General features: G+C 37.5%; 1 protein-coding gene across 5 annotated transcripts in view; it reads right to left on the bottom strand.

Moving 5' to 3' along the window:
• The window catches only part of C21H3orf67 (chromosome 21 C3orf67 homolog), a 277,954-nt gene that overhangs the window by 246,096 nt on the left and 11,095 nt on the right, over positions 1–20,763 (bottom strand). The window contains exon 1 of one of the 5 annotated variants that reach the window (XM_030801950.1): positions 19,247–19,292. The exons of the other annotated variants lie outside the window; for them this stretch is intronic. The gene's annotated coding sequence lies outside the window, so the exon portion shown is untranslated. Of the gene's footprint in view, positions 1–19,246; positions 19,293–20,763 lie in introns of those variants that run through there. 5 annotated transcript variants of the gene reach the window in all.

The raw sequence follows: 20,763 nt of genomic DNA, 5'->3' as shown, positions 1-20,763 counted from the left end.
TCTCCATATTTACTAAGAGTGCGGAGGGATCCTGATCCCAAAGAGTTGAGAATTCTGTTTGTTTTACAGTAAAGTATGAGTATATCTTATAGTTATAACATTTTAAATAAAATAAACCTGTATTACCAATGCATAAGAGACAAGGATAGGAGGGTCCTCACTTGACTCTTTTTTACTCAAAAGCCACAGATCTAGAACACAATAGGTGCTCGTATATATTTGTTAAATTAATAAATTGTGTAATAGTGATAATAGCCACTTTTAAGAGTGCTGTGATAATTGCATGAAATAATGTGTGTGTGTATGTCTGTGTTTACAGTAGGTTATCACTGTTCACAATTATTTGCTATCTCCCTTTTACATAGGAGATTGAATACATCCCTGCCCTGTTGATTCTAGGCTTGGCCATGTTAACTGGGCTGGCCAGTGAATGTAAGTAGAAGTAACATGAGCCACACACACATGAGGAGAAGCTTTAAACTCAATTGTGTGGTTCTGGTGAGACTCTTGCTCTTCTGCTCTCACCTTATGGACAGTATGTCCCAAATAGGGGCTGTTTGCTCTATCTGGGTTCTGGAATGAGAAGACACAGACCAGATACATAGTCACCATATAGATAAAGCACAGCTGCATCCTACCTGTAGCTCTCAGGTAATGTGAGACAGCTATGTATGAAATTTTGTAAACCATCTTAGCAAACCTGGCAAATACAGCTTTATATTTGTGACCCCAAACATCTTCCCATGTGTTCCTCCAGGCTCTCTCTTCTTTTGCTTGCTGACCAGATATAGAGGATCCAGTAGAGGACTCTAAGGCTCTAGATGGAAGATGGAAACAGTCCAGGTTCCTTGGCCTAATGTATCACAGATGTTCAATAAACCCAACCATTCTAATCAGTGTTATTATTTAGCTAGAGAAACACTAAAGAACTGTAGCTTAGTGCTTAAATGACTGCACAGTGCATCTAAATTAAGACAATTTAGATGGTATCATTAAGATAACCTTAGGATTCCAGGTAAATAAAGTACATGACCTAGGACAAGAGTGGCATCAAAATATAATAGATCTGACTATAATGAAAAATTTCAGTAACCATTTCCCCATGAATGCCACTAGAGGGGCTCAGGAATATCTGTAGAAGTCACTGGCAGGTGACTGAGAGAAAAATAAGTTCTAAGGTGACTGTCTACAATTAAAGAGCAGTGGAGTGGGTGTATCAGTCCATCTTCCCACCCTGCCTACACTGCCTTCTTAGGGAATCTCCTCCAGCTTACAACCTCTAAAATTGAAACCAGCTTTAGAGCACTTAGCTTAAAGCCAATGATTGGCCAAGGACCAATCCTGATTATTATTTCAAATCTCTGAACCAGCAGATACACAGATTGAACCTGGTCACACAATGATGAGATAGAGTGATGTACTGGCAGCCATTATTGTCCATATGCACAATGGCAAGCACTCAGAAAAAGCTGGTATGCAGAATGAAACAGAAGAACTGAGCAGCAGACTTACAAACAAAATGAGAGATGAGAGTAGCTGCGGGGAAGAGACAGAGAGAGAGAGAGACCTGTTGACAACTCTCACCTCCCACGAGGGCTGGACCAATTTTTGCAGTTGGGTTCCTTAAGATCTCTCCATGTTCTTCGAGTACATATCTTTTTACTTGAAATAATGTAAACAGATTTCTGACCTTAACAATCAAATGATCATTAAAATAAGTTGCTTTGTTTTTTGCCTTGCTAATCCTGACCCAAGCAAAGAATCTGACTTATTTCTGTTGATTTTTGAAGGGGAGGAATGAGAGAGAAGTAGAAACCTGAGGTATCATAACAGAATTGACCTTCTGCATTTGAGAGTCCAAAGTATCTGCAGAAATAAATTCATTTTTAAAAAGTGTCAGAAACCATGATTATGAAATCATAATACATGTTCACCTTTTTGCAACTCAAGCACTAAAAGGCAGCAAAGATATAAAGAATAGAGGCTAGAGAGTCAGAAGTCCAGAGCTTTAGTCCCAGTTTTGCCACTAAGAAACTGCGTCCTGAGAGATGTCACACTCCTTTTCTGGGCTTCAGGATTTTTCCTAAAAAAAACCAGGGAATTGCATAAGATTTGTAGATGCTCTATAATAGAGAATTGAGCTGCTAAAGCTTTTTAAAAGTTTATGCTAACACATTAGTTTCTAAATACAGTGAATTTGTACATTTATTTCAAATCATTGTTTGTAGAATATCAATAATCATATATGGTTTTAAATAATGCTAAGAGATAGTTTACTTTCCAAGTTATAGATCAATGGCATTTAACCTTAGAAAAATGAGAATGGTAATGTCTATGTACATGAAACGGAAAGGTTGATCCTACCTACTGCTAATAAATGCAACCAACCACCTACTATACTGAGAATTTCACATTACTGTCATTGTTTGAAATAGTTTATTATACTATCTTTTTAATAAGAAATGACATAAAATGAAGATCACTAATGTGTTCTAATAAACAAGGGCAGATGACTTGGTTTTATTAAAGTTGTCCTAGGGGAGTTCTATTATAGGCTTATACTCAAACTCAGAGTTTTTATCTAAGAGTCAACTGTGGTGTTCCACAGCTTTAGTATGGCCTTGAAAACATTTACTTGAATATATTTCTACCCACATGACCATTTCAAGAAGATTCATTCATTACCTAAATTCTCCTGCCTTTACGCATTCTTTAATATAGTTACCATCCTGCCAGTAGAGGTGTGGTGGAGAGAAATGCACTTCATACATGGCAGAGCAAATTAAAAGGTTAAGTTAAGGCCCAGTCATTAGTCTTCCAGGAACTAACAGTTGAGAAAAGGAAAGCAGAACACTTTCTTAGTCCTGTTCACCTGCTTTCTACTCTCTTTTTTTTTTTTTGTTGTTGTTTGTTTGTTTTCCTGTCTTTTTCTAATCAAAGAACAACACCGACACTGTATCAACACACTTCAGTACAACACAGTATAACAAGCACTACTGAGGACCAATCATGCACAGAGAATTCTTCTAAGTGCTGCAGGGATTACACTGATGACAAGATGTAGTCCCTGCCCTCAAAGTAATCACGTACACAATTATGAGAACACCAAGGAAGCAGAGACATTACTACAACTGGAGGATATGGGAAGTATTTATGAAAGATAACGCATTTGAGTTTGACCTTAAAGAATGATTAGGGTTCAAAAAGTGGAGAGATAGGATTAGGTTGGATGAAAAACTTGAGCCAAAGGCTGAGAGCTTGTAAGGTGCTCAGCAACCAAGGTGGCTATGGCAAGGAGGAGGAGTGGAATGAATTATGGAGAGAGAGGTGCCTGAGATCAGATCCAGAAGCCTCGGGTGCCAGTGACCACCAACTTTGTGGGGCAACTGGATAAAGAAGCTTGGGCTGCAGGAAATCCTGATTTTTTTCCTACAGACCCAGGCTAAGACCAAAATCTAAAACTTAAAATTCAAATACTGATCATTTAAAAAGTAAAAACAAATGTTAGAGTACCTCAAAACACAGAATTTAAATGTGGTTGAAAACTGTAACATCAGCTTTATTTGACTATGTATTATTACCCAATTTTAAAAAGAAGGTTGAACCATACCAGTGGATTTCAACCTTATGAGGGAGCAATGGCATCCTCTATTTACATAAAACATACAAACATTTTCATCCCAAAATGCACATAAGACTGACAAAAGGGAGGATGAATTCTTTTGTTTGAAGTAACAGAGGGGATTTAGAAGTGTCTAAAAACCAATGGATTGGATGATTTTTAAATATCTAACTCCAGCTAGCTCCAAAACTCCTTTTCTATGAATGGAAATTCTAAGCGTATTACTACCTTGCCAATTTTAGGCCACCCATATCTTCATTCTGTCTCCCAAAAGAAGTATACCACAGAACAAACTGAAGCCAAATTAAAGGGTGTCTAATAATGCAAAGAATTAGAAAACTACTGAAAGAAGGAAATTACCATTTACTGATCATGTACTACCATGGCAGGTACTATACTGTAACCAATCTAAAGTCCAATGAAATCTACTGATGTCTATTGTAATATCTGGGCAATGTCTTTTACAAATGGGGCTTAGAAATGGAAAGTTCAACAGCAGGCTCATTGGGATCTAATTGCTCTGGCCCCTCAAGATCTCATGGTCTATTTGGAGGTGGAGAGTTGGTTGTTGAGATGTCTAAATAATAAGACCATTATGTAATAAATGCCATAACAGACATGTGTAAGTGCTATTGTAAGATATATTTGTAATTTACTACATGTATGCCATTCTATCAGTCATTTCTATGAATCCAAAGAGTCTGAGATATTTTTACATCCAAATCAGAAACTTCACAATTTATGAGAAAAAAAAAACACAGAAATCAGGAACCCTAGAGACACCAGCCCTTCCCAAAGGGGGATTCTTCTTGTATTTATAACTAGCCAACTTATCAAAGCCAAATGACTTTATAAGATTCCATGATATACTTGAATTGTTAACAATAAATTTAATTAACTACCAGAATACAAATGAAATACAGTGAAAGGGAAGAAGAACCAAACCAGAGGAGACATTTCTCTTGACCAAAGGAAAAAAAAAAGTGAGCTACACATCATGGGATCAAAGAAACATATCTACCTGGCACTGCCATATCAAAAAAGGGAGTGCATTTGGAGGATCTGTGATTTGCTGTGAATTGTCTTCAATTATCACTGTTAGTGAAGGCAAACAGGGGCAGTGGAAAATGGGAAAGCCCTGTTTATTACGCCTTAATTCATTGGAAGTCTGTTATATCTGTTTTTCCCAGGTCCTGCTTCTTCACAGTTGAACCTTTCTATCTATGGTTCTACTTTGGTCTGGTCACCTGTAACTCCCTTCATACCAGAACTCTGATGCCAGGACTTCTTGCAGTTGTCTTTTAAATAAATAACTAGCATCCATACCAAAACAACAGCAATCACTTTTTTCTTCATGTTTATGTCAGTCATTTCTTTCCAGATACAGAACTTGCATAAGTCAATAGTCAAGCAGGCTCCCAAGGAAAAGCTGCGTTTCCATCTGTCTTTAGGGACAAGTAGCATGAAAATTTCACAAGGAAAGCAGACATGCCCAATTTGTCTCGAAATGTTTCAGAACAATTTAAAAATTAAATAGCAATGTACTCTTATCTACATTTAAAGAATATAAAAATTATAAATTAAAATATACTGTGCAATTAGAATTTGGCATTATTGAATTTAACCCTCTTAACTACCCAAAAAACACATATAATATCAGCCCCATTGTACAGACGAGGCTTTGACATACAAAGGTGTTCAGAAACTTGTCCCAGGTCACCATGCTAATAAGTGGTAGAGCCAGTGACTCCCAAGTCTATAATCTGACCCATCACAGGACCCTGACTTGTGCCCTGATAATTGATATGGCAATCATTTAACTGCACAGTGGTTTAACAAATGTATGACCTTTTATTATTTTGTTTTACATAGTAAAAACACTTCCAAATATTTGTATATGTGCATTTTTTCTTTTCTTTTAGCTTTGAACATGCATCTAGTTTGTTTAAAGAATATTGTAAAAATAATTTAGAAAAGTAAAATGAACCGAACTAAGAAACAGGAAAAAAAACTTCTCATAAACGTATGTTTAATAGATAAAGGATATGCATCTGATTTATATACCTACCACATATGTTATCAAAAACTTCCACATAGAACCTATTTTAAGGCATGCAAATTTAATATATTAAGAAAGTCAGTATGCAAAGTATCTTAAAGTGCTCTCTTCACTAATGCGTGTAACAAAATATACTGATTATGCAAGTACATTTAATTTGACATAATTAAAATAATGAGATTTAAATACTGATTTTTTAAAAAGAAAAAATAGAAATTGAAATTAGTCATGAGATGCATTCAAAATATTAATAAAATGTTATTACCACTTTAGTGTACAATACTTCTAGTTTAAAAAAGAGCTACTACTGGCCATTGTTGTCTAGTTCTCAACACATAGTTTAGAGATGTATTCCCTTGGTGACATAAAAGATTTCACTGGGTAACATAATTCTTTCCTTTTGGTTAACATCTCTTTTACAAATAACTTAAAAAGCTACAAAGCAACCACTATTTTCTTTAAAGGAAGGCACTGAATGACCAAAAAGATAAGAAAGCAAATTTTCCACAGGAAGAGTTGTGCGTAGTTACATGGATACAATCTCAAAAGCTCTCACTAATGTCATCGTGACCTAAAGATATCAAATTTAGGTATTCTCTCAACTCCAGTGGCTTTAAAGAGGCTGAGGAAGACCGATGACATATGAAAAAATCAGGTCTGCAGCTGTGAGGCCATATTCACTTTACTTAAAGTTTAAAGGAGCCTACTGTCTCTAACGTCATTGAAGAAGGAAAGGTAGGAGCAAAATTCAATAGGGTAGAAGACTCTGAAACTTCTATTAGATTTATTTTCTGACCTCTTTGTCTCGCTCACTAGTAACAGTACGGAAAAACTAACATAAGAGTAACTTCCATTAAATTGGCTTGAGGCTAAAGCTTTGTTTGGAAGCATGTCCAATTTTCCATATTATAGAAATGAAAAAGGAAGCTTTGAGGTCTACATGGACCTAAACTCCCTAAAATTCTTAGAAAAAGACCAATGTCTTCAATTAACTCCAGCCATTAAAATAAAAGAGTTCACATTACCATTTACTGTGAGGAAATGGAAACACCAAATTAAAGTGTTGAGTCCACAGCCACACAACTAGGAAGCAGAGCAAAAGGAAAAGACAAAAACTCTGGAACGAGCATCATAAATTCTGTATTGAATTCCAGGTTAAAATCATCAAACTCCATTCAGATACAATTTCAAATTCAGAATACTGCTACGCAAGGATCACAAAAGATCAGCTAAAATTTGTAAGGATGAGGTACACTTTTAGGGTTTTTTTTCTTTTTTAAAGAATTTAACTTTTGCTTTCAACCTTTATCAGATTCCAAATGCAAGTAGTACTTCAAACAGCTAAGGGCTCACCATGTGAAAGCCTGTACATAGCAATAACATTCTCCACGACCCAAGGGCTAAGAACCCTAACCTCTCCAAACAACACATGATGCACACCAGAGGGTCTCAGTGTTTTCAACCCATTTATTGAAAAAGCACTTGCTGAGCTGCGTGAAAATGAGAAAAATAACGTCAGTTCACTAGAGGCACAACAGTACAAAATGTCTATCAAAATTCATTGAGATGATGACAAAATCAGGATAGAAAAAGGAATTAATGCAGCTCAACAATATTCAGAAAATGAATACAATTCCTGTCAAAAATGTAACATCCCAAAATCATTTATTTAGTGTGATTGGCAGCATCAAATAGAGGAAAATGAATTTCTATTTCAAGATGCAGTTGGTTCTTTTCTAAGAGCTCAGGTTCATAGTGCTCCTCCTGTGCACTAGATGTCTGCCCCCGGTCTCTGAAACACCTAGCAAACCACACAGGGAAGCCACAGGCCTCCCAATGTCTTGATGATGCAGTTTGGAAGGTACCAAAAATAAAATAAATTTTGAAACCTGTTGTTTTACCTTCGAGTGAAACCGTTAAGACACAGTTACACTAAAATATTTTGGAAAACTGCAACTCATATTATGAAATAAGCAAGTCAAGATGATTTTTGTAAAAAGCAAGGAAGTCTTTTGTGGGTTGACACCTCGACCCTGAAAATGAGAGAATTCTGTTACTTCACTGCTCACCATTCTATGTGTTCGTACAGTAAACACTCCCTTTGCTCCACATGCAAAATGTAATGTGCTTAGATAATTGCTGGTCAGGTCATGAAGTTCTGAAACAACCTTATCCACAGGCGTATGATCCTGAATAATACAATTTTTGATCTTAAAGAAAAAAGAGGAATCAATAAAGAAGAGGTAAAGTTGTTTCTTGGTTTTCATTTAAAAAAGTCTAAAATGAATTCATCACATTTGGGATGCAAAATGCTAAAACAAAACAAAGATTTGAGTAAAGTCCTTCCTTTAATTTGCAGGCATTTAGCTCTTATAAAGGTAAAGATAGAAATATCTCAGCATGAAAAAAAGACCTTTCCTTCCTGAAACTCTACAGACAAAACTGTCTTATGAGAAGCCCCTTGAGAAGATATAAAAGGCTTAGCTCTTTCCACTTTTATTAAAATTCAAATAAAATATTTACTACATATCTACTACTTATGCATATAGTATAGTCAAATAGAAAAATAACAATATTTACAAGTAAGGTAGTGTGGCAAGGGGGTGCAGAGGGTAGATTCTAGATTTAGGCTACATGTTTGAATCTTGGCTCTAAGAGTTAGTAGCTGGCAAGTTCCTTATTCTTTCTGGGTTTCGGTTCCCTCAAATAATAAAACAGAGGTAATAATTATGCCTACCATCCAGGCTAATTCTGAGGATTAACTGAGCTAAAACAAAGTGCTTAGAACAATGCTGATATGTCATAAGTGCTTAATGTTAGCCATTATTATTACTTTACATTAGTTTTCTCATTTAATGCTTATGACAGACCTGTGAGGTAAGTATTATTACTCTCACCCCATAGGGTGAGGCAGGTTAAGTAATTTGACCAAAGTCCCACAGAGGTAAAGCAGAATTTGCCTACAGATCTGTCCAGTTCCCAGCCTATAATCTTACTTCCCCCTAATACTTCATATGTTCCCCACAGATCTTGCTGTTATGTTATCATAACATTCATCAAGATGTATTTAAATTTCCTTTTAAATGGATCTTTCACTCACAGAGTAACCTCTGAGGACAGAGACTGGGTGCTGCTTCTCCCTTCATTCATTAGTCCACCCATCCTTCTGCCCGTACGTCCGTATTTCAGAGGCTATTATGTGTCATGCCTTGTGCTGGGCGCTGGGATATCAAGCTGAATAGAACAGGCTCCACGTCTTCATGAAACTTGAAGTCCACCCAAAAAGACAGATAATTAAACAAACATATAATAATTATAAACTGTTACAGTTGTAATCAAGGAAAAGAAAGGGGTACTAGAAAAAGCAGAAGAGATGACCTCATTTAGTTGGGGGAAAATCATAAAAGGGCTTTCTGAAAAAGGGACACTTAAGCTGAGATGAGGAGGCTGAAGAGGAGTTAGCCAGGCAAAGAGATGGGGACAGAAACCACTGTGCACAGGACCCTAAGAAGAGACTTCACCTGGTGCATGAGGAAGTAAAGAAGCAGGCTGGCAGCCAAATTGTGAGCTCCCAGCAGAGTGAGTGCTATGAGATGAGAAGGCAGAGGTGAGACCAGAACACCCAAGAGTATTGTGAATTGGGAGTTTATCCTCAGTTCGATGGGAACTTCAGTTGGTTTTTAGAAAGACCACTCTACTGCAGTCTGGAGACTAGAATGAAAGAGGACAAGAGAAGAAGCTGGAAGTCCACTGGGAAGCTCTAAGAGTAGGGCAGGCAAATGTGATGGTGGTTTAGGACTAGCAGGGCAGTAGCAAGTGTGGGGAGAAGTATACAAATTCGAGGTATATCAAATCCCCCATGCCTAACACAATGCCTGACAATAAGAGGAATTCAGTCACCTATCGACTGAATGAACGAGTAATTCCTCAAGCAGAGCTGTTGCTGGTTATCAAGCCCCAACTACCCCATATGCATAATCATCCAGTGGGCATGGGAGACACAGAAAGATGCTGAGGAAATGATGACTAAATCTGTAAACCAGCTGGCAAGACTTCACTTACGAAAACTTCTTGATGTATAAACGTATCTTTGTGAAACAAAATGCCTCTCCCATTCTGACAATGAAAAATTTTAGAAGCCAGATACCTTTCTGTTATGTGACTTTCCAAGCTTGTTAGAGAAATGTATTATTTAAAATAGCCTAGAGCTATGCTGCCAGAAACACAGTACAACACTGAGGGTGCTGAAAGAAAGCCCTTTCATTTAAGGGGGAAAAAAAGCAGTGCAGCAATGCACAGAAAGACAATCCATACTTGTTATTCCACTTTCCTTCTTGTAAAAACATGATCTCTGTCATTACTTCCTAAAACAGCACTATATTTTGATTGTCTATCAGCAACAAATTCAAATAGAGAGTTAGCATATTGTCTCACAATCTGATAAATTCCCGAGGCCAGGAGAATGTCTTCCCCATGTTATTTAATAATTTTGGTCTGTAATCCATAAGATATTTATTTTGTTAAAACTATAAAACTGAAACCATTTGGAAAATCCAAATGTTTGTCCATGTAGATATGATAACAAGGTAATCCACTTCTATAGTCAACTGAATTTAAAATATAGTCATTATCCCCAATACCCCTCGAAATGTTTTCCTATCCTTAAATAGGTCAAGAGCATCAGTAATAGGGTAACGAAGAAGTCGTCAGGTTTACTTAGATATCAACTGCTCTCTGGCTAGGACTAAGTTAAACCTAAGATACATTGATTTCTCAATAATTAAATCTTTAAGTTATTTATTTATTTATTTATTTTTTTTGAGATGGAGTCTCACTCTGTCGCCCAGGCTGGAGTGCAGTGGAGCGATCTTGGCTCACTGCAAGCTCCGCCTCCCGGGTTCACGCCATTCTCCTGCCTCAGCCTCCCAAGTAGCTGGCACTACAGGCGCCCGCCACCACACCTGGCTAATTTTTGTATTTTTAGTAGAGACGGGGTTTCACTGTGTTAGCCAGGATGGTCTCGATCTCCTGACCTCGTGATCCATCTGCCTTGGCCTCCCAAAGTGCTGGGATTACAGGCTTGAGCCACCATGCCCGGCCAGCTTTAAGTTTTTTTAAATTAGTTAAGACAGTCTATTGCTCTGGCTAAAGTAATAAGCTCTAGTGTTTGGGGGCACAAATGAAGCTTAATTTTGCATAGAAAAAGAGGGCTCATTGGCAAAAGATTCTGTTCTAAGGTTCAGCTAAGTGTCTTGTACAATTTTGATCAAAAGGCCACCTACCAGCACCCTCACCACTGCTTCTGATAGGGAGATAAGAAGAATAACTGGGCCTATATGGGATTCTATGGGTTGTTAAGGAGCTTAAAAATAAAATATAATTTACCTTCTTCCATTTGGCAGGAACCACTTTTCCCTACACTGAAAATAAAGTTTTGTGTGATCCCCTCTACCTTTAGCATGCCTTTGGAGTCTTGAAAGTGCTTTTTCTGTAGAACCAGAAAGTGATACGTGAGTGCATCAAACAATGCTTTAGTCCTGTTACTCTAAGAGCTATTTTAAAGAAACCTAGTGACCATGGCAGATGATGAAAGAAGATTTTAGTAAAAAGTTTACTTAGATTTAAGATTGAATAAAACAAAGGTATAAATTGTTCTATCTTTTATCACCCAAGAAGACAAGATTGTATATTGATAGCTAAAATTCATGTTAACAACATATAAACAAATCATTAATATCTAAATTCATATAAACTAAAAGAAATGAATAACCTCAAATTTATGTTACTCTCATTTTATTAAGAAAGCTCTTCTTCTTAGTTTCTACCAAACTTACTTAGTAAAAGTAGTATAAAATCATCTTTTACGAGGTGGCTGGCAATATGGCTGAATAGGAACAGCTCTGGTCTGCAGTTCCCAGCGAGATCAACCCAGAAGGCAGGTAATTTCTGCATTTGCAACTGAGGTACCCGGATCATCTCATTGAGACTGGTTGTACAATGGGTGTAGCCCAAGGAGGGCGAGCCACAGCAGGGTAGGGTGTTACCTCACCCGGAAAGCACAAGGGTTAGGGGAACTCCTTCCCCTAGCCAAGGGAAGCGGTGAGGGACTGAGCCATGGGGAACAATGCATTCCAGCCCAGATACTACACTTTTCCCACGGTCTTCACAACCTGCAGACCAGGAGATTTCCTTGGGTGCCTACACTACCAGGGCCCTAGGTTTCAGGCACAAAACTGGGCAGCCGTTTGGGCAAACACCGAGATAGCTGCAGGAGTTTTTTTTCATACCCCAGTGGCACCTGGAACGCCAGTGAGACAGAACCATTCACTCCCCGGGAAAGGGGGCTGAAGCCAGGAAGCCAAGTGGTCTAGCTCAGCGGATCCCACCCTCACAGAGTCCAGCAAGCTAAGATCCACTGGCTCGAAATTCTTGCTGCCAGCACGGCAGTCTAAAGTCAATCTGGAACACTCGAGCTTGGTGCGGGGAGGGGCATCCACCATTACTGAGGCTTGAGTAGGCAGTTTCCCCTCACAGTGAAAACAAAGCCACCTGGAAATTTGAATTAGGCAGAGACCACTGCAGTTAGGCAAAGCTTCTGTAGCCGCACTGCCTCTCTAGATTCCTCCTCTCCAGGCAGGGCATCTCCAAAAGAAAGGCAGCAGCCCCAGTCAGGCACTTATAGATAAAACTCCCATCTTCCTGGGATGGAGCACCTGGGGGAAGGGGCGGCTGTGGGCACAGCTTCAGCAGACTTAAACGTTCCTGCCTACTGGCTCTGATAAGAGCAGTGGATCTCCCAGCACAGTGCTTGGGCTCTGCTAAGGGACAGACTGCCTCCTCAAGTGGGTCCCTGACTCCCATACCTCCTGACTAGGTGACACCTCCCAGCAGAGGTCAACAGACACCTCATACAGGAGAGCTCTAGCTGGCATCTGGCAGGTGCTCCTCTGGGATGAAGCTCCCAGAGAAAGGAACAGGCAGCAATCTTTGCTGTTCTGCAGCCTCCACTGGTGATACCTAGGCAAACAGGGTCTGAAGTGGACCACCAGCAAACTCCAGCAGACCTGCAGCAGAGGGGCCTGACTGTTAGAAGAAAAACTAACAAGCAGAAAGGAATAGTATCAACATCAACAAAAAGGATGTCCACATAAAAACCCATCCGAAGTTCACCAACATCAAAGACCAAAGGTAGATAAATCCACAAAAATGAGGAAAAACTAGCGCAAAGGGCTGCAAATTCCAAAAACCAGAATGCCTCTTCTCCTCCAAAGAATCACAACTCCTTGCCAGCAAGGAATAAAACTGGATGAAGAATGAGTTTGATGAATTGACAGAAGTAGGCTTGAGAAGGTGGGTAATAACAAACTCCTCTGAGCTAAAGGAGCATGTTTCTAACCCAATGCAAGGAAGCTAAGAACCTTGAAAAAAGGTTGGAGGAATTGCTAACTAGAATAACCAGTTTAGAGAAGAACATAAATGACCTGATGGAGCTGAAAAACACAGCACAAGAATTTCGTGAAGCGTACACAACTATCAACAGCCAAATCATTCAAGCAAAAGAAAGGATATCAGAGATTGAATATCAACTTAAGGAAATAAAGTGTGAAGACAAGATTAGAGAAAAAAGAATGAAAATGAATGAAAAGAGCCTCCAAAAATATGAGACTATGTGAAAATACCAAAACTATGTTTGGTTGGTATACCTGAAAGTGATGGGGAGAATGGAATCAAGTTGGAAAACACTCTTTAGGATATTAACCAGGAGAACTTCCCCAACCTAGCAAAACAGGCCAACATTCAAATTCAGGAAATACAGAGAACACCACAAAGATATTCCTCGAGAAGAGCAACCCCAAGACACATAATTGTCAGATTCTCCAGGCCGAAATGAAGGAAAACATGTTAAGGGCAGCCAGAGAGAAAGGTTAGATTACCCACAAAGGGAAGCCCATCAGACTAACAATGGATCTCTCTGCAGAAACTCTACAAGCCAGAAGAGAATGGGGGCCAATATTCAACATTCTTAAAGACTTTTCAACCCAGAATTTCATATCCAGTCAAACTAAGCTTCATAAGCAAAGGAGAAATAAAATCCTCTACAGACACGCAAATGCTGAGAGATTTTGTCACCACAAGGCCTGCCTTACAAGAGCTCCTCAAGGAAGCACTAAATATGAAAAGGATAAACTGGTACCAGCCACTGCAAAAACATACCAAATTATAAAGATCATTGACACTATGAAGAAATTGCATCAACTAAGGGGCAAAATAACCAGCTAGCATCATAATGACAGGATCAAATTCACACATAACAATATTAACCTTAAATGAAAACAAGCCAAATGCCCCTAATTAAGACACAGTCTGGCAAACTGGATAGAGTCAAGAACCATCAGTGTGCTGTATTCAGGAGATTCATCTTCCATGCAAAGACACATATAGGCTCAAAATAAAGGGATGGAGGAATATTTACCAAGTAAATGGAAAGAAAACAAAAGCAGGGGTTGCAATCCTAGTCTCTGATAAAACAGACTTTAAACCATCAAAGATCAAGAAAGACAAAGAAGGGCATTACTTAATGGCAAAGGGATAAACACAACAAGAAGAGCTAACTACCCCAAATATATATACACCCAATACAGGAGTACTCAGATTCATAAAGCAAGTTCTTAGAGACCAACAAAGAGACTTAGACTCCACACAATAATAGTGGGAGACTTTAACACCCCACTGTCAATATAGACAGATCAATGAGACAGAAAATTAACAAGGATATTTAGGACTTGAACTCAGCTCTGGACCAAGCAGACCTAATAGACATCTATAGAACTCGCCACCTCAAATCAACAGAATATACATTCTTCTCAGTACCACATTGCACTTATTCTAATATCAACCACATAATAGGAAGTAAAACATTCCTCACTAAATGCCAAAGAATGGAAATCATAACACAGTCTCTCAGACCACAGTGCAATCAAATAGAATTCAGGATTAAGAAACTCACTCAAAACCCCACAACTACATGGAAACTGAACAACCTGCTCTTGAATTACTACTGGGTAAATAATGAAATCAAGGCAGAAATAAATAAGTTCTTTGAAACCAATGAGAACAAAGACACAACATACCAGAATCTCTGAAACACAGCTAAAGCAGTGTTTAGAAGTAAATTTATAGCACTAAATGCCCACATCAGAAAGCGGGAAAGATCTAAAATCGACACCCTAACATCACAATTAAAAGAACTACAGCAGCAAGAGCAAACCAATTCAAAAGCTAGCAGAAGGCAAGAAATAACTAAGATCAGAGCAGAACTGAAGGAGATAGAGACACGAAGAGCCCTTCAAAAAATCAATGACTCCAGGAGCTAGTTTTTTGAAAAGTTTAACAAAATAGATAGACCACTAGCCAGACTACTAAAGAAGAAAAAAGAGAAGAATCAAATAGACACAATAAAAAAGGATAAAGGGGATTTCACCACTGATCCCACAGAAAAACAAACTACCATCAGAGAATACTATAAACACTTTTATGCAATAAAACAACTAGAAAATCTAGAAGAAATGGATAAATTCCTGGACACATACAACCTCCCAAGACTAAACCAGGAAGAAGTTGAATCCCTGAGTAGACTAATAACAATTCCTGAAATTGAGGCAGTAATTAATACCCTATCAATCAAAGAAAGCCCAGAACCAGATAGATTCACAGCCAAATTCTACCAGAGGTACAAAGAGGAGCTGGTACCAGTTCTTCTGAAACTATTCCAAACAACAGAAAAAGAGGGACTCCTCCCTAACTCATTTTATGAGGCCAGCATCATCTTGACACCAAAACCTGACAGAGACACAACAAAAGAGAGAAAATTTCAGGCCAATATCCCTGATTAACATCGATGCAAAAAGCTTATCCACCACAATCAAGTTGGCTTCATCCCTGGGATGCAAGCCTGGTTCAACATATGCAAATCAATCAACATAATCCATCACATAAACAAAACCAATGACAAATACCTCATGATCTCAACAGATGCAGAAAAGGCCTTCGATAAAATTCAATATCCCTTCATGCTAAAAGTTCTCCATAAACTAGGTATTGATGGAATGTATCTCAAAATAATAAGAGGTATTTATGACAAACCCACAGCCAATATCATACTGAATGGTCAAAAGCTGGAAGCATTCCTTTTGAAAACTGGCACAAGATAAGGATGCCCTCTCATCACTCTTATTCAACACAGTTATTGGTAGTTCTGGCCAGAGCAATCAAGAGAAATAAATAAAGGGTATTCAAATAGGGAGAGAGGAAGTCAAATTGTCTCTGTTTGTAGATGACATGATTGCATATTTAGAAAACCCCATCGTCTCAGCCCAAAAACTTAAGCAGATAACCAACTTCGACAAAGTCTCAGGATACAAAATCAATCTGCAAAAATCATAAGCACTCCTATACACCAATAATAGACAAACAGAGAGCCAAATCATGAGTGAACTCCCATTCACAACTGCTACAAAGAGACTAAAATACCTAGGAATAAAACTTACAAGGGATGTGAAGGACCTCTTCAAGGAGAACTATAAACCACTGCTCAAGAAAATAAGAGAGGACACAAACAAACGGAAAAACATCCCATTTTCATGGATAGGAAGAATCAATATCGTGAAAATGGCCATACTGCCCAAGGTAATTTATAGATTCAATGTCATTCCCATCAAGCTACCATTGACTTTCTTCACAGAATTAGAAAAAACTACTTTAAATTTCATATGGAACCAAAAAAGAGCCCATATAGCCAAAACAATCATAAGCAAAAAGAACAAAGCTGGAGGCATCATGCTACCTGACTTCTACCTATACCACAATGCTATAGTAACCAAAACAGCATGGTACTGGTACCAAAACAGATACATAGACCAATGGAACAGAACAGAGGCCTCAGAAATGATGCTACACAGCCACAACCAGCTGATCTTTGACAAACCTGACAAAAACAAGAAATGTGGAAAGGATTCTCTATTTAATAAATGGAGTTGGGAAAACTGGATAGCCAAATGCAGAATACTGAAACTGGACCCCTTCCTTACACCTTATACAAAAATTAACTCAAGATAGATTAAAGACTTAAATGTAAAACCTAAAACCATACAAACCCTAGAAGAAAACCTAGGCAATACCATTCAGGACATAGGCATGGGCAAAGACTTCATGACTAAAACACCAAAAGCATGGCAACAAAAGCCAAAATTGACAAATGGGATCTAATTAAACTAAAAAGCTTCTGCACAGCAAAAGAAGCTACCATCAGAGTGAACAGGCAACCTACAGAATGGGAGAAAATTTTTGCAATCTACCCATCTGACAAAGGGCTAATATCCAGAATCTACCAGGAACTTAAACCAATTTACAATGAAAAAACAAACAACTCCAGCAATAACTGGGCAAAGGACATGAACAGACACTTCTCAAAAGAAGACATTTATTGGCCAACAAATATGCGAAAAAAAGCTCATCATCACTGGTCTTGAGAGAAATGCAAATCAAAACCACAACGAGATACCATCTCATGCCAGTTAGAATGGCAATCATTAAAAAGTCAGGAAACAACAGATGCTGGAGAGGATGTGGACAAATAGGAACACTTTTACACTGTTGGTGGGAGTCTAAATTAAACCACTGTGGAATAAGTGTGGCGATTCCTCAAGAATCTAGAACCAGAAATAGCATTTGACCCAGAAATCTCATTACCTGGTATATACCCAAAGGATTATAAATCATTCCACTATAAAGACACATGCACACGTATGTTTATTGTGGCACTGTTCACGACCGCAAAGACTTGGAACCAACCCAAATGCCTGTCAATGATAGACTGGATAAAGAAAATGTAGCACATATGCACCATGGAATACTATGCAGCTGTAAAAGAGGCTGAGTTCACGTCCTTTGCAGGGACATGGATGAAGGTAGAAACCATCACTCTCAGCAAACTATCACAGGAACAGAAAGCCAAACACCACATGTTCTCACTCATAAGTAAGAGGTGAACAATGAGAACACATGGACACAGGGAGGGGAACACCACACATTAGGGCCTATTGGGGGCTGGGGGGTTAGGGGAGGGATAGTATTAGGAGAAATGCCAATAATAATGTAGATGATGGGTTGATGGGTGCAGCAAACCACCATGGCACATGTATACCTATGTAACAAACCTGCACGTTCTGCACATGTATCCCATAACTTAAAGTATAATAATAATAATAAGAAGAAGAATCCTGTCCCAAGCAAAAAGAAGAATGTGAAGAAATATAAGTGTGGAAAACCATGAAGTGTGAAAATAGACCAGCTTGGCCAATGGATTGAAACTGTGTAACATCCAAAAGAGTGATGCAGAACTACCTAGATGGAATGGAAAGTTGTCTTACACAGCTACAGGCATACCGTGTTTTACTGAGCTTTGCTTTATTGCACTTTGCAGATATTATGTTTGTTACAAATTGAAGGTTTGTAGCAACCCTGTGTCAAGAAATCTATCAGTGCCATTTTTTTTTTTGGAATTAGATTATTTATTATAGATCCCTTTTACACACATAAACAAAAAATTCCTGTGGATTAGGAGTTATATTAAAAGCAAAAGTATTAAACTTTAAAAAGACAAAATTGAAGAATATCTTTATGATCTCAAAGTAGTGAAAGATTTACTAGACATAGCACAGAAAGTACTAACCATAAAGAAAAAGTGATAAATTTAACTCCAGTGTATTAAAGTTGAAAACTTCTGTTTAAAAACAAAACAAAACAAAAAACTATTAAGAGAATAAATAAGTAAAACACACTCTGGGAGAAGTGATTTGTTATACCCTAAAAGTGACCCCCCAAAATTGTACCCAGAATATACAAAGACCCTATAAATCACTAGAGAAACACACACAATCCAATAGAGAATGGACAGAAGACTTGAGCAAGCATTTCACAAAGAGGAGGCAGAAGTAGTCAAAAGTATAAAAAGATAAAAGATGCTCCAAGTAAGATGACATTTCACATCTGTAAAGCTTGCAAAAATTAAAAATTCTGACAATATTAAATGTTAGCATGAGCCACTAGAACACTTGTACACTTCTCGTGGCAGTAGAAATCAGTATAGTCACTTTGAAAAAGCAATTTGGCATTAATTACTTGGTGGATTTGAAGGCATGCAATTCCATTCCTAGGCACGTACCTACAGAAACTCTTGCACATATGCACCAAAATACATGTGTAGTAATATTCATAGTATAGTGACACTATTCATCATAGAAAAAAATGAAAACAGCCCAAATGTTTACCAACAGTAGAATGAATAAATTGTGGCATATTCATACAATGGACTATTCGGTGAGAGTTAAAAATAATGACTTATAGTAGAAGCAATGAAGTTACAAAAGAATATATACGGTATGATTATCTTTATATAAAGGCCAAAAACATGCAAAATTAAACAACATATTGTTTAGAAGAAAAAATACGGCAACATAGTGAGTAAGAACAAGCAAATAAAAACCCCACGTCCGTGTAATGATTACCTTTAAGTAGGGAGGGAAGAAATGAACACATAGGGAACTTCGAATGTTCTTTTAAAAAAAAAATAGGAGTAGATATGTAGGTAATCGTTAAAATGCTATTCTTCAAATGTTAATATATTTTAAATTAATATTTAACTTTAAAAAACAATTTTTATAAAGAAAAATCATTGCTATTGAATTCTGTTTCTGTTTAGGAAAGGAAAATTTACCATTGTGACATTTTTAGTGTCTTATAAGCTTTTCCTTGTGCATGAGTATAAATCTAAGAAAAATAGAAAAGGAAATTGAAAAAGAAAATTCTTACATACATGCCAGGCAACAGCAGACAGCCCACCTTTCCCAGGGAGTCTGGCTACACAAAGGCCTATGGAGGCAGAGCAGATTGGTGCATTCACCAAAAGAGCCTCGCTGACCTGCAATGAGTTCCCTAGAGGACCCGGCCCTACTTATTTTTACATCATTAGCCCTCCTGGGGCAGGCCGAGGTCATTTCCAATTTGAAAATGACCTTGGATCACAAGCTGAAGTTTTTAATTTGTTTACACTATTAAACATCCTGAGATATGATTAATAAGTCTTCTGCATAGAGAAATAAGTTTATTTCTAACAAAGATGGTCCTTGGCATGTTTCTACTACTTATATTATTGCAGTGAGTTCATTCCACAAACTAATTTTCCAGCACTTTCTAATCTCAGCATTGTTTGGCAGTCTCTTAAACTCAGCAGTAAGTTGTCTGATAAACCAATATGCAAGACATGAATTGTTTAGAAAATTAGGAATATGTGATTACTTTCATCCTTTCAAAATAATAAAGTCAGTGCCATTTTTATAACAGCATGTGCTCACTTTGTGTCTGTAGGTCACATTTCTGTAATTCCTGCAATATTTCAAACTTTTTCAGTATTATTTATCTGTTAGGGTGACCTATGATACTGATCACTATGATAGTGATCTTTCATGTTGTAACTGTTTTGGGGTGCCATGAACAAACCCCATATAAGATGGTGAACTTGATTAATAAATATTGTGTGTTTGATTGCTTCACTGAAAAAAAATCATCTTTTACTTAGTAAAAGCAGTATAGAATCATCTTCCTTAATAAGAAAAATCATTTATTCTGGCATGGAAAATAAAAACCTAAGCTCAGACCTTGGACAGCTATTAATTACAAAGAAAAATGAGAAAATAGCATACCTTAAATGTAATGGTTAATTTAAAGTATATAAATTTATTAATAAAATCTTAAACAATACTCAATTCTATGCAAGTGTACCAATCAAATGTTATTTTCATTCTCAATAACATCTCACATAATAGATAGCTCAACTGAGCAAAGGTTGTATATTTTCATTTTTGCTAAACAATCTCCATTTAAAACAAATATATTGCTAGCTCTCTATATGTAAATAGGAAGAAGTAATATTTCTAGACAAAGTAAATATTATTAAAATAAGATATTTCAATTTTAGACCAACCATAGTTTTGAACAGCAGACCGTACAAAACATAATATCATCC

This window comes from Nomascus leucogenys, chromosome 21 (genome assembly GCF_006542625.1).
Source record: "Nomascus leucogenys isolate Asia chromosome 21, Asia_NLE_v1, whole genome shotgun sequence".
Lineage (NCBI taxonomy): Eukaryota > Metazoa > Chordata > Mammalia > Primates > Hylobatidae > Nomascus > Nomascus leucogenys.
The sequence above is the reverse complement of the archived record's forward strand: the minus strand, read 5'-3'. Positions and strand labels throughout refer to the sequence as shown.